The sequence below is a fragment of the Harpia harpyja genome, chromosome 21 (assembly GCF_026419915.1).
Source record: "Harpia harpyja isolate bHarHar1 chromosome 21, bHarHar1 primary haplotype, whole genome shotgun sequence".
Taxonomy (NCBI): domain Eukaryota; kingdom Metazoa; phylum Chordata; class Aves; order Accipitriformes; family Accipitridae; genus Harpia; species Harpia harpyja.
In genome coordinates, this window is record NC_068960.1 from 15,236,793 (window position 1) to 15,250,684 (window position 13,892).

A 13,892-nucleotide genomic window follows, 5' to 3' on the forward strand; every position below is an offset into this window, starting at 1 on the left:
CCCCAAAACCACAAACCAAAAAAACCAGCCTAAAAAGACACAGACGGCCCCAAAGAATACTTGTTTATAGCCACTCTGTCACGGACTGCCTACAGACACAAGAATTCAGAAAGGGGGCAGACATGTAACATGGGAATTATTCTTACAAATGTTCAAATTCTAAGGGGTGGGCAGAACAGCAGATAAAGAGCCATCAATTCATCACTAAACTTATATGCCAATTGAAATATATTGGTTTTCTTTAAAGTGGCAGTGTAATTCTTCCAGATTTGTTCCTGGCACTCCCCAATTAATGATAATAAAAGCAGCCACTTCAAATTTTTCAGAAGGAATCAGACATCCAACCACACTGGACCAATAATCACAACTGACTGACTCTGCAAGCTTTCTCTGTTGTAGCTTAATTATCTGACCAGGCCACTTGACTCAGATCATTTGCTTCTGCAATCATACAAAACAAATTCTCCAGCCACCTCTGTTTTCTGGAAGGTTCAGTACAGAACCAAATTCAGATTTCATTTAAAAAACAATCTCGTTCCAAAAGGAGGGTATCCGCAAAAGTAAGGAAGATAATGCGAAATAATTTTTTTTTCAGAGAGCTTAGGGGGAAAAGGTAAGTAAGCAAGCAAGCAAAAGAGAATTTAACTAATGAAACATCACAACACCCTGCAAAGCAGGAAGGTTACATACACTTACTGCCATTTAACAGAAGGCAGCAAACAACTTACCAAAAACTAAGCCCTAGTCTGAATTCCTGCCTGCATTCACGACCACGTAGTATTATGGATGTATAGATACATACGAAGAAACCATTCCCTCTGACACCTTCATTGTTTCCAATTGTCACTGCTGAAACTTTCTACTACTTTTATGACGCTGTGATTTATTACACTAGCTTTCCTTGTCCTACCTGACAATTCTTTCTCCTGCTATTTCCAATGGCCCAAATGGACATGACTCTGTCACACTGATTTGTTTTACTTCCACATTACCACCTAAATCTTTCTTTTTTTTTTTTTTTTAATGACTTAAGTGTCCTCCCTGTCCCTTACTTTCTCCAACTCTGACTCAGGTATTTTATACAGGTCTTTTCAACTGCAGCTCAACCTTCTACTCCATCAACCAATATTTTCCTTTTTTTAATACATGGAAAGATTTTTACATCACATTTGGAAAACATGAGTCTCCAAAATTGCCTGAAGACCCATATAGCAAGAGAATCTGGAGCACACAGCCGGTGTATCTACAATTCATTTTCACAATGAGAATTGATTCTCAAAACTTTTCAAAAGAAGGGTATAAAAGGAACTTGTCTTTTCCGACAAGTCAATATAGGAAAGTACACCTAAGCTTATTTTACACTTTTACTGGAGCATACAGAAGAAGATGATGCAGCATCCTTGTACCCAAACAGGGGTGGGGGGGGTGGGGTGGGGAAGGATTGGATTGTCAACATACAAGGTGCATAAAAAGCTGCCTGGAATACTGGTCTTTAAAGCTAGTAGCAGTCAACATTTAGAAATCTAACTGCCAGTAAGCTATGAGTGCCATCCCTTGGGCATCAAGACCAGGTCCAAAATTTGAAATCTTCATAAGAGACTTGTATGAAGTGTCAGAACGCAAGCTCACACAATGACAGCAAATAAGGGGAGCAGTTACAGGGGGTCTTGAGAAGCTAGAGGAATGGGCTGACAAGAACCTGATCAAAGTCCTGCTCTTGGGACAGAAAAAGCCCATGCATTGGTACAGGCTGTGGACTGACTGGCGAGGGAGCAGCTCTACAGAAAAGGATCTGTGAGTCCTGGTGAACAGTAAGTTAAGGTACAAATCGGCAGTCTGCCTTTGAGGCAATAAAGGCTAATTGCATAGTGGGCTCCATTAGCAAAAGGATGGTCAGCAAGTTGAGGAAAGAGATCATTCCTCCCTGCATAGCACTTGTGAGACAGCATCTGGAACACTGTGCCCAGTCTAGAGTCCCCCAGGACAGGAGATATATTTGCAAGCTGGAGAGTTCAGCAGTGGGCTGCTAAGGCAGTTGGAGGGCTGGAGCACATGACACAGGAGGAGAAGCTGAGGCACCTGGGTAGCACAGCCTGCAGAAGAGAGGGCTAACAGACAACTTAATTGCATCTTCTCCAACTTAATGGATGGTTACAGAGACAGAACCACACCTTTCTCAGAGATACAGAGTGAAAGAACAAGAAGCAACAGTCAAAATTTGCAGAAAGCTAAATTCTGGTTGGCTATAAAGAATAAAATAATGGATATGACGGAAGTTAAGCATAGAAAAATGCTGCTCGGAGAGGTCGTGGCATCTTGGAAACTTTCAAAACTCAACTGGACAAGCCCCTGAGCAACCTGATGTGTGTAGTTACCCCTGATTTAAAAAGGGATGTTGAGATCAGATGGCCTCTGAAGTTCCCTTCCAACATACATTATTCTATGATTCTGTGTGGTTTCAACAGTAGCAGTGTAGTTTCAAAATGGATTTTATACTTTTATCCTATTTGATGACTTTCCTCATACAGGATTTACTGACAAGGAAGAGACTAGCTACAACTTCTCATCTGCTTTCTCTCCTCAAGAAACAATATCTCAATTCTTTGAGATGGATTTGGAATGCTTTCTTAACAAAATATATTTACATTTGTTTAACCCACAGCCAGAGAAGTATGGAAGTGGCAATTACTATAGTGCCTGCAAGACAAGAACAGTTTCACAAACACGAAGTAATGTTGCGAACTATGACGTGTCTTAATTTTCTCCCAGATGTCACCATTTTCATCATATGTAGAAGAACATTACCTTGACAACTACATCTCCGTAGAAAGGAGTATTTTTCTCTGCCTTCTGCATCACCTCTAAAACAGTAACTAATATAGGCATGTTAGCTTTCTAATTTTATCTGCAATTTTTCTACTGAAATTAAATTTTGTTCTATTTCATATATTAATTTATTGAAAATCACTGCCACCTCATAAAGCTGAACTGTAGTAAACCTAATATATCTATTTTCTTATTTTTCAGTATCTAAGAAAGTGGTTGAAAAAGCCAATATTTTTTTTACTGCAATACTGATTGAAGATATGGGATTTTTAAAGCTGGATCTGTTCCCAGATCAGTTCACAAGCAATTGTGACAAGAGAAGTGAGAGGTTAATGCACTGAAGAAACAATTAATTGGAGTTGGAGAAAGAGGACAAAGCAGCAGGCATATATTATGCTATATTGACATAAAAGATTTTGTCCTGAGAAACCATTTCTTAATAATCTTAAGTCTTCAAATTTGCAAGAATAAAGGCAACGAAGACCAAGTGGTAAATTACAGGCCTTTAAAGGAAATGGTAAAAAACATCAATCTGTTTTGCTATAAGCTAGCTAACACAGTTCTCAGAGCTACCACAACTGATGTTGTGCATGAGAGGAAAGAAATGTGCACTACAACCATGTAGCCTGCACGTCTGCAAAGCAAGAACCATTGGGCCTTATAACAACAGAAAAAATATTATTCATAGCTCAAGCAGTAGAAGCAGCAGAGAAGTGTTGGCAAGACTATTTTACTAGGATGTACTAGCACTTCTGAGAAGCCAGATATACTAGCCCAGGTGACAAACCATGCTTATGCAAGCAAGACTATGTCTGGTCTTGACGCAACCCTGCATCATGCTTTGTAAGCCTTTCTTCTAGACTCCACTGAGACTATTCCTACCTTGTAACTTACACACAAGCATAAGTATTTCCAGAATTTGAGTCAAAAAAACTTCTCTAAATGCCACCTTATTGGTCAAGGACTGAACATTCCAAAAGATCGGAGTCTGCAGAGGGGAACTGAACAGCAATCAAATCCAGTTGCAGGTGTATGGTTTGACAGATAATTTCTAGAAATCTGAGAAATTCTTGTAACATAGATAAAATAATTCATTTAAGATTTGTTGTAAGTAGAATTCAACACCTCAATTGCAATTTACTCCAAAAAACTAACTGAATTTCTCAGGAGATTGGGATTGGATACAGCTGTGGTTTTTAAAAGTGCTTAAATCAGGCAATTTAATCCATCTGAGGATAATAGTTACACAAAGTTATTCCCAATTTACAGATGCTGCCTCATCCAGAGTATATTAAATGAACTGCTTTTTCAGTTGATTTCCTAACAGACATACCACAAAATATAGCAATGTATTTACCAGCTTTGTTAGCTGCAGAAAGTGGTGAACCCACAGTCACGTGCAGAGATGACATGTTTGAAGGCCATTTGTTCTGGAGAAACCGTATCACAGTTTCATGTGTACCTAATCAGTTATTTTCCATGTACAAACAAATGATTTTATATTAAAAAAACACTAGGCAGAATGAGTGAACACAGGACTGTAAACAGGCACAGTGCTTTCACTGTTCGGCCTAGCACACTTTTGTCTGCTTCACAAAAGCACCACTGAAGTTACTGCATCAAAATGCAGCTTGCCCTAGGTATTCAGATTTGTAGTAAAACAAGGCTACAGGGACAGAACGAGCAATGTTACATAAGACTGAAGGGCAGCAGCAGCTATTTGAGCACAGACTGGCATGCCACCTCTTTGAACAGAACACTTTGAATGACCTCTTTTAACCAGGGACACAATCTTTCACTGATGAGCTGCGATTTAGCCTCAGAAAAGAAAGGGGACATTTCTCTTCCTAATCCCTCATGCTGAATCATTTTCTAAGGCAGTACCACAATAACCACAGTTCATCCATTATATGTGAAACAGGTCCACGTTTCAATATCACAAATGGGAGGATCATTACTTGACTCTACTGAAATAAGACAAGGAACATAGTCAGCTAGTAAGCAAAATGAGAATGTCATGCTGTAAGTGGTCTTAAGCAGCAAAGCTGACCAAAGATCATACCTCCTTAGCTATTTGTTTGCAAACATCAAAGTATGCAGGGCTGCTTTATAAGCCAGTTCACTTGAACTAGTCAGGTTAAGTGACAGTGATCATCATAAAACTGTCCCAAATGAACTAATGGGAGTTGTTTTGTTTTACTTTGTTTAAACCAGTTAAATTTAAGAGTTTGATTTACATGGTAAGCTCCATAAAGTCAATGACATGATTGAGTTTGGGAATTTGGAGGAACACCAGGAAGATAAGCAGCAGAGGCAGAAAATTAGGCTTCAGGAAAAGAGACTTCAGCTTATCCAGGGAATCGTTAGGAATCCCTGAGGTTCACTTATGAGAGGAAACTGTCCAAGGGAGCTGCCTGATCGACTGAGCCATTGATTAAAGAGAACTTCAGCGTGTAGGAAGAGACCATCCACTATGAAGGAAGATACTTACCAGAAGGCCCACGTGGCTAAGCAGAAAGCTCCTCAATGAAGACAGACACAAAAAGGGAGCATACAAACAACAGAATCAAGGCTTGGCAACAAAAGAGGCGCACAGAAGTATTGCTTGAGGACAAAATCTAGAAGGTTTTTTGTCCAGCCTAGCTGGAACTAAGACTAGTGAAGACATTAAGGCTGACAGGAGAGGATTCTACATATCAGGTCTGCTTGTTGCAAAAGTTCAAGGATAATGTTGATGCAGGGAAGAGACAGCCTTGTGATGAAAAAGTCATCATAATATAATGAAATACTTCATGACTTTTTTTATTTCAGGTAAAGTCTGATCCTAAATCATTGCTCCCAAATCATGGACAGCATAGGTAGTGAAGGAGAGGGACAGTGAACAATAGAGATGCAACAGGTTAGGGACTACTTCTTGAAGCTGGATGTATTTACATATTTGAAGTGTTAAGGCATTCAACAGAAGGTGTGAAAGGAGTAGATCACCGTGATCATGGGCCAATACCCAAAAACCTACAAAAAATTATACTGATAGGGGCGGTCCCAGATGACTCAAAAAGCTAACATTACTCCTGTCTTTTAAAGAGGCAAGGAGGACAATTCAAGGAACTACTGACCACTCAGCCTCATCTCAGGCCCTGGAAAGATCATGGAGCACATCCTTTTGGAATCCATTTCCAAGCACATGAAGGAGACTTAGGTAATTTGAAAAGGTCAACATGGACTTTTCAGGGGAAAATAGTGCTTGATCAACCTGGTTGTCTTCAAAAACCAAAAATAACTGGCTACAGAGACAAAGTTAAAGCACCAGATACAATCTACCTTGATTTCAATAAAGCTTTCAGTGCTGTCTGCCATAGCATCATCCAGGCTGAGAGCTAAGGAAGGAAGGGCTGGACAGCCAGATGGGTTCAAAATTGGCTGAACTGCCTGGCTTTAAGATCAATGACTTAATGTCTGGCTCATGACCAGTAGTAAGTTGAATACCTTAGGGTCAATACTGGGTCTCACATTGTTCAACAACTTGGAGAATGACAAAGCGTACTTTCTCAGCAAATCTGCAGATAACACTAAACTATGGAGCCTCAATCCAGGGACATCTTGACAAACTGAGGACTGGGGAATCAGAATCCTCACGTAGTTCAATATGGAAAAGTGCAAAGTTCTGCACCACGGGCATCATGGAATAACAGTTTGAGGGAATGAAATTCATTGCACATTCACTGAACCCCTTTCAGTTTTAGTCTGTATATAATAAAGGTATTAAAACACAGAAATGTAGTCTATATTAAATAGTAAGTGCATTGTTAGTTGCCCTTGAAGCAGATTGTTCATAGACTATAAATCTTTTAAATCGCAAATGAAATGCTGTTATTTTCTTCTTTCCCACCACAAAAAAAACCCCAAACAACTCATCTGTGTATTGTTCGTGGAGATCCCATCCAATAATGTCCAAATGTACGTGGAAATTGCATATATTCAGCATTTTACCTGTAATTTTTCAGCAGGCAGAATTTTTGGTTTTATATGTTCAACCTCAATATTTTAAACAAATCTGGCAGAATATTTATGAATTCAATAAGTCCACAAATCATACTTATCAGTTCCAAGAGACAAGAACTGTAATCTTCACACCCATAAACTTTTGACTAAAATGAAGTTATTTCAACAGAGCTGAATATAGTTTTATAGGTAAGAAATCCACCATTCTGCTGTTTCCCTTCTTCAAATTTTGAGAAAAAATAAAATATAAAGAATCTACAAATTAACTATTTTACCATTGCTTTCAGACAATGCCCACTTCCCATCTCTGTTTAATTTCAAAATTTTCATAATTTTGTTATTTATGATGGAACATAGATGACCTGAACTGCAATGACCAACTAACACAGCAATGCCATCTTGTTTAATACCAGTTAAAGCGGCATTCATTTTTTGGCACTGAAATGAAATGATGGAACATGATCTTCAATGTTATTTACTTTTAAGATTAAAATGACTAGCAAAATATCATTGGGCACAAGGAACACACAGATTGGCTTCCTGCCTCAGCTACACTTTGCTATGCTTGTTTACCACTGAGATCATTTGTGTACTTCAGTTAATGTTTATGTTAAGATGCTGTTATAGCATTAACAAGTAACTGTTTACTCCAACGATGTTTGTCGTCAGCAAACTAAGCCACAATACTGAAGAAAGGTAAAGCTTTTCTCACCAATGAGATAAAAATGGTGATAAGATTTGCCTATGCAATGCAAAATATATTTCTAAACACTGCTGAATGTCACAACTGGCTGAAAATAAACAAAAATCTATTAATAGAATGCTACAATGAATCTGCAGTTATGAAGAAAATGAACAAAAGCTTTTAACGGTTCCTATAGCATTTGAAAGACTTTCACTGACTATACTGATTGGTAAGTTCTACTTTGTTAAACCTCTAAAAAGCTTCTGTTACTACGGAAGAAAGGGCCAATTTGTCTTTGTATTTTAAATTTCCCCATCTGTAGGACAGGGACTAAAACTGCTCTCAAATCTGCAGAACTATATTGCTTCTCCCTGCACATATTCTTTGGAGATTTATTTTTTTACTAGCCCTTCTTCACAAGACTGAACATATACATATGGTAGTAAATCTTGCTATAAAGCTGGCCTCTGCTATATGCCATAGGTGCTTAACCCTGGTAAGCTTAAAAACCATTGCTTTGAACAGTACATTATTTTAAAATAATATAGATTGTGGGACTGGGTACAAATGACCTTTCTCAGCTTACAATTTTATTTTGTGCCTCTGCGTGTAAGGAAGGGAGGGCTGGTGGAAGCAAAGGTATTTCCAAAACTGAAACAGCATTGAAAAAAACTTTGGCATATTTACCAGAAGCATACGGCTAATTTACAGCAACCACATCCAACAGCATTTGTGTTTATACAGGGCAGCAGCATGTATAACAGCTACAGCATCCAAACTCTGGAATTAGTGAAAATAACCATCTACGTAGACTATTTTGGGAGAGAAGCGTTATAGCCTGAAAACTGCTTTTAATCCACATGAAGTGAACTGGCTGTCTTTTATACTAGAACACTAGATTAAATAAGGTATCGGAAAATGTTGAAACAGTTCAGTATTTGCTGAGTGCACACCTAGTGAGATAGAGAATACAGCAAATGTGTTAGCATTCTAGGTGCAAAAGAAATTCAGATTAGGTATTGCTACACAGAAATTGATAGCTAGTAGGTATTCAATCAGAAAAGTGGTTTTTCTTTTAAATATTACAATCACATGGTATATAGTACATCACTTGTGTCAAGTTAAATTTAATCATATCAGCACACTTAAAGGAAAAAAACTGAATACCTACTCATATACCCATGCCAAGAGGGATTATATGAGACTTTATGAAGTCTTTTCCTTTTATTTAATATTCTGATATCTGTATAGAACAATTTTGATATGTATTATACCCTCAAACTAATCTATTCCATTGTCTTTTTAATGCACACCCAGCATGCCTGAACTCATAGTTACAGTATAACGTGTACTGTCAATTACCTACCTTCTTCTGAAGTCTCCCTATGTAAAAGGAAAGACATTTTCCTTAAAGCAGCAACAGGTATAATGAGAGTGTTGCTAATTTTTTGAAAGAGAAAGCAACATCATCGGCTTTCTACTAGTTAAGCGCACATTTAAAAAGGAACAATAATTTATGAGCTCACTAATGCCTACTGATTTTTGTCAGCCTTAGTAGAATCAGGTATGTGAAGGACTGTGCTTCAGAAAAGGTGTTTGAGCAATGCAACACAGAAACTTGGTAGGCTTTTACTGAAATGTACTTTTTCTACATATTTTTAATGGCTTATCTGAAAAACAATGAAAAATGATCACTATATAATCCATCAGAAATAAACCAGTTTTCAACTGCCAGGGACTAAATACAACAACAAAAATGTAGAAACATGGATTTTATTCTGGGAAAGTAACTGAAACTGTGAAGTGGCACATATGTCAAGAATCCACTTTGGCAGACTCAATCCACCTCAGAGGACATGAAGACTGTATAAATAGAACTTAGGCTCCAAAATAGTGACCTAAAAGGCAGAAGCCTACCTCTACAAATGTACTGCATTTATTTTACTAAGCCTGTTAGTGAATTCTCCCCTCTTATTCAGATCCTGATTTAATTTTCCCTATCTTTTAAACCCTCCTCTGCCTCCCTCAGTCTTCTTCATATCCTCCTTTATTACTTCCTCTGCATCTCCTTTCTACACTACCTGCAAAAATCTGATTCTCCCATTTAATATTTATTGCAACAACTGAGAGTACGGGAGATGCAAAATGCTCTCTGACATGGTAACGCAGTAACTATGTGTAAGTATGAACATGAAAAGCAATAGATGACCTTCATATATACACCTTAACTTTCATGCAAAATATCTAATGTAATTGTGAACTATTCTGAGCAGAAATCTGAGGCTACAGGACTAGTACAATTTGGTGCATTTTTTTGCCTGCTCCCATTTATTCTAGATACCATTGTAGCCAAATAATCCAGGATTTGGAAGATGCAAAGATATTTTGGAACTTGACACAACTACAGCATTTCCCAATTGTCGGTCTTAATGAAGTGGTAAGTATATTAACCACCTTGTATAAATAACCACAAAGGGTTCACTGCTCATCAATTGACTTCATGTGGTAACAAAAATGTTCAATGTTTAAAATGGATTCTTAAATTACACAACTATGAATATTTCCACTGCCTACAGTTCTAAAGAATAGTAGGGGAAAAAAAAAAAAAACCAAAACACACAAAAAAACCCCCAACAAAAAAAAACAACCCAAAAAAACAGTGAGCTAATTTAAATTAACCAAAGGTGAAAAAGTAGATTCAAATCCTCCAATAAAGAGGTGTGCAGTGACTAATAGCATCAATTAAGAAAGGCAATGCGCACCAAATTCAATTTTGGTATCTGTCTCTCTCACACACACACACATATATATGTATTCATGCTATCAGACTAAGAACCAAATTCAGTGGGGAGTTATGAAGCATAGTAAATTAATCTGAAAATGTTGTTTGCTAATAAGGATTATAAAATATTTTTTTCAGATTATTATTTTAACCTCATTTTAGTAACACAGATTGAACACCAGTTAAATAACCTGAACTCAAGACCTCTCACACACTTCAGAAGCAAACAAATTATGATATAAAATATTTGCAATTAAACAGAGAATATGACATTAATTCAGACAATATAAGTAGTAGATATTGTAAAAGTCTCTAGTGCTCTATGCAGAAAAGTGAGAGTAAGGGTGAAGATACCCTGAACTTAAATCCTGATTTCTCTATGTCTTGGGCTTTAACAATTGAATACATTTTGCTTCCATTTCTTACATACATAAACCAGAAATTTAAAAGTATAGTTTGCTACTAGAATTTGTTGGCTAGCATGTTACATTCTGTGAATCTGAAAGAGCAACATCACTGCACCATTTCACTCAAGACAATAATTAAAAACAAATAAATTAGCAAGTTACTACAAACCCTGCACTGAACCACATAGCCCAGCTAAATGGTGGTTCCCATTGCCTTAGATGAAGAGGGGTTTTTAGCAGAATTACACAAAGAAAAAAGGCAAATAATTTAAAACTAGAAGCAGAGCATCTAACATTCTGTGCAGAATCTCAGTGAAAGTAAGCTTTCCCTTAAGCAATGCAACTTTCTGATGCAAACAACTCCACATTAATACTGTAACTTGCATGTCCTCAAATTCTCTTATTTGTCTGCAAGTTTTTAAAATAATCTCTTTTTTTCAGAGAATAATCTCAGTCAAGTTTTATTCAGAAATCACCTGTGGTTCATCTACAAACAACACTGAGTTTTGAAATACAAATTACTTCAGAATTAGAACAGGATAATTAATACAGCCCTAACAAAAACCTCTACAACTGCATTTACCAAGTGTGTATCCTTAAATAATCAGCTGCATGTTAACTGCAATCTAGAAAAAAAAACCCCACAGAATTCAGATGAAAGCTAGCTTTTACATATGGTTTCACGAGCACAAAAAAAATCTGCCATAAATATAAAAATAATCAGAAGTAGGTGAACATACTTATAAGTATGTATAGTGCCATTTTGTACTTCCAGTCTACTCAATCCAGTTAACACGGTTAACTGTCATCAACATAGATTTCTGAAAACCAGTAGTAGAACAGATACCAATATTCATAAATAATTGTCTTGAACTAATCTCTTTTTTCAGGTATGAAACTTCTATTTCCCAGGAAACCTTATTGTGCAGGGTCATCTCTAACAAAGGGAACTGCCTCTCTACAGAAATTGCAAGGTCTTCTTAGTGATCATGGAAGCAAAAGAGGAATTTTAGATGTTTTCAAGAAATTAGCTAGATAAATGCAGACACCCAGAGCTTGGTCTCCAACAAGGAAGTCCTTTCCTCTGAACAACATTCACTAGGATTAGAAGTTCAGTAGAATCCAAACTTTTTATATTCAAATATAATCCAAAATTTTTGCACGTTGCTGTAAATGACAAAGCATTGAAAGTATTTGGAAGTAATAGAGTAATTTGCACAGATTTTTGCACAAGGTTGCATTTCATTTTTAAGAGATAACTATGTTCCGTGAAGATACTCTGCAGAACTTATTTTTTTGTTTCACATATCAGTGCTTCTGCTTTGCAGAAATTTTTACAGCTTTTTAACTCTAAGCTACTGAGTTGAGCAAGAACAGTGAAGTAGAAGCATAGTTAACAGTGCAGTAAGTCTGACCTAGTTACTGAGATACTATGATAGATTCAGTTCTGGGATGTGTACTGTTTTTATGAATATACTGCACTTTGCAGTCAGATGATCAACAAGGAAATGACAATGCTGAACTTGTCACCATCTGCAAGCTCAGAAGAAACTTGGGAGCTCCTTACATGCATTCGCACTATCAGCTGGTTTGGCTTTTTGAACCCCCAAAATGGTTCAGTATATGCAACCCAGTTCTCCACTGAATCAGACAAATCCTGGACACATAATATATATTTGCTGTCTCAACCAGAGGACTGCAAGTCTCCAGCTAGAGAGCATCTTAAAGCACTGCAGTCATTTCTGCAATGATCTGTCTGGGTACTCCTTCCATTTAACAGCAACTGTCAGGAAAAACAAGCAAGGTAAGGAACAATTCGGGAATATCCCTTCGCCACGAATCAGGAAAATATGCATTAACTATTCTTTTTGCAAGAACCATTCACCTTGCCAATTTATTTTCAGATACAAGCTGAGGCAACTAGATTTGGAAAAAGTCTACACTTGTGAACTCAGAAAAACAAATACCCTCGCTAGCTTAAAAACACACATTCACTCACATGAGGAGAAAGACTGCAAAAGAATAAATAGTTGACCTGAGATCAGTGGTGACTGGAAAATGGAAAATTGCCTAAAATCTCAACAGAAGGTATGGTAACTTTAAGTTATACAAATTACAAATATACAAAAAAGTATATGCAGTTATACAACTGCACACATCAGATTGTTTGTTATTTTAATAGATTTAAAGTATTTCTTCCCTTCTGTTTAGGTTCAATAATACTTTGATCTAAAACCAGAAACGTTGTCAGAGCATTCTATTCACTAAGGAGACAGAAGAGGAATGGTAAGTCGAAAGTGGCAGCTAGACCAATTCCCTCCCTGAAGTGACAGAGAGGCAATAGATAGGACAGCCTAGAGGGTACAGACAACATTTTAAGGATTTGCACATCTGCGTTACATTGGATTATCCAATTTAAATGGAAAAAATTAGTTTTAAATTGTGTTTTAGACAACGTGTATCAGCTGTGAAAAATAAAAAAGTATCTGGCTATAGGATTTAAGAGCGTTTAATTACACTCTTCATGCTATGGTCTCTAGCCCAACCTCCTGCTCAAAGCTGGGTTAGTTATGCAATCAGACCCAGGGTCTCAGGGCTGGATCCAGATATTTTTTGAAAACCACTAAGGACGGAGCCTGTGCAAACTCTCTGGGCAACCTGTTCTGATGCTAAACTGTCCTCATGGGGAAAGTTTTTCCTCATACCTAGTTGGAACCTGTCTTGTTCCCATTTATGTGTGTTGCCTCTTATCCTTCCACCATGCACCTCTGTGAAGAGACTACCTCCTCCTTGGTATCCTCCTTGTAGGCATTGAAAGGCTGCTGTTAGGTCATACTGGAGCCTCTTCTTCTCCAAGCTGAAGAAGTACACTTCCCTCATCCTCTTACCACACGGCACGTGCTCCAGCACATGAACATCTCGGGGGCCCTCTGCTGAACCTACTTCAGTTGACCAACATCTTTCTTGTATTGGAGGGCCCCAAACTGGGCCAAATATCTTAGATGTGACTTAACAAGTACCAGCTAAAGGGAGATAATCACTTCCCTCAATTTAGTGGCTATGCTCCTGTTTATACAGCCCAGGATACTGTTGGCTTCCTCTGTTGCCAGAGCAAATATACTATACTAACATGACTATACTAATCCAGTAGAAATTCACTTGGAATTGTTGGAAATGTTTCTCTTACACA

At 37.5% G+C, this 13,892-nt stretch overlaps 1 protein-coding gene across 25 annotated transcripts in view; it reads right to left on the reverse strand.

Annotated features, from left to right (window-relative positions):
• The window catches only part of RBFOX1 (RNA binding fox-1 homolog 1), a 1,377,247-nt gene that overhangs the window by 151,080 nt on the left and 1,212,275 nt on the right, over positions 1-13,892 (reverse strand). The gene's annotated exons all lie outside the window — the stretch shown is intronic.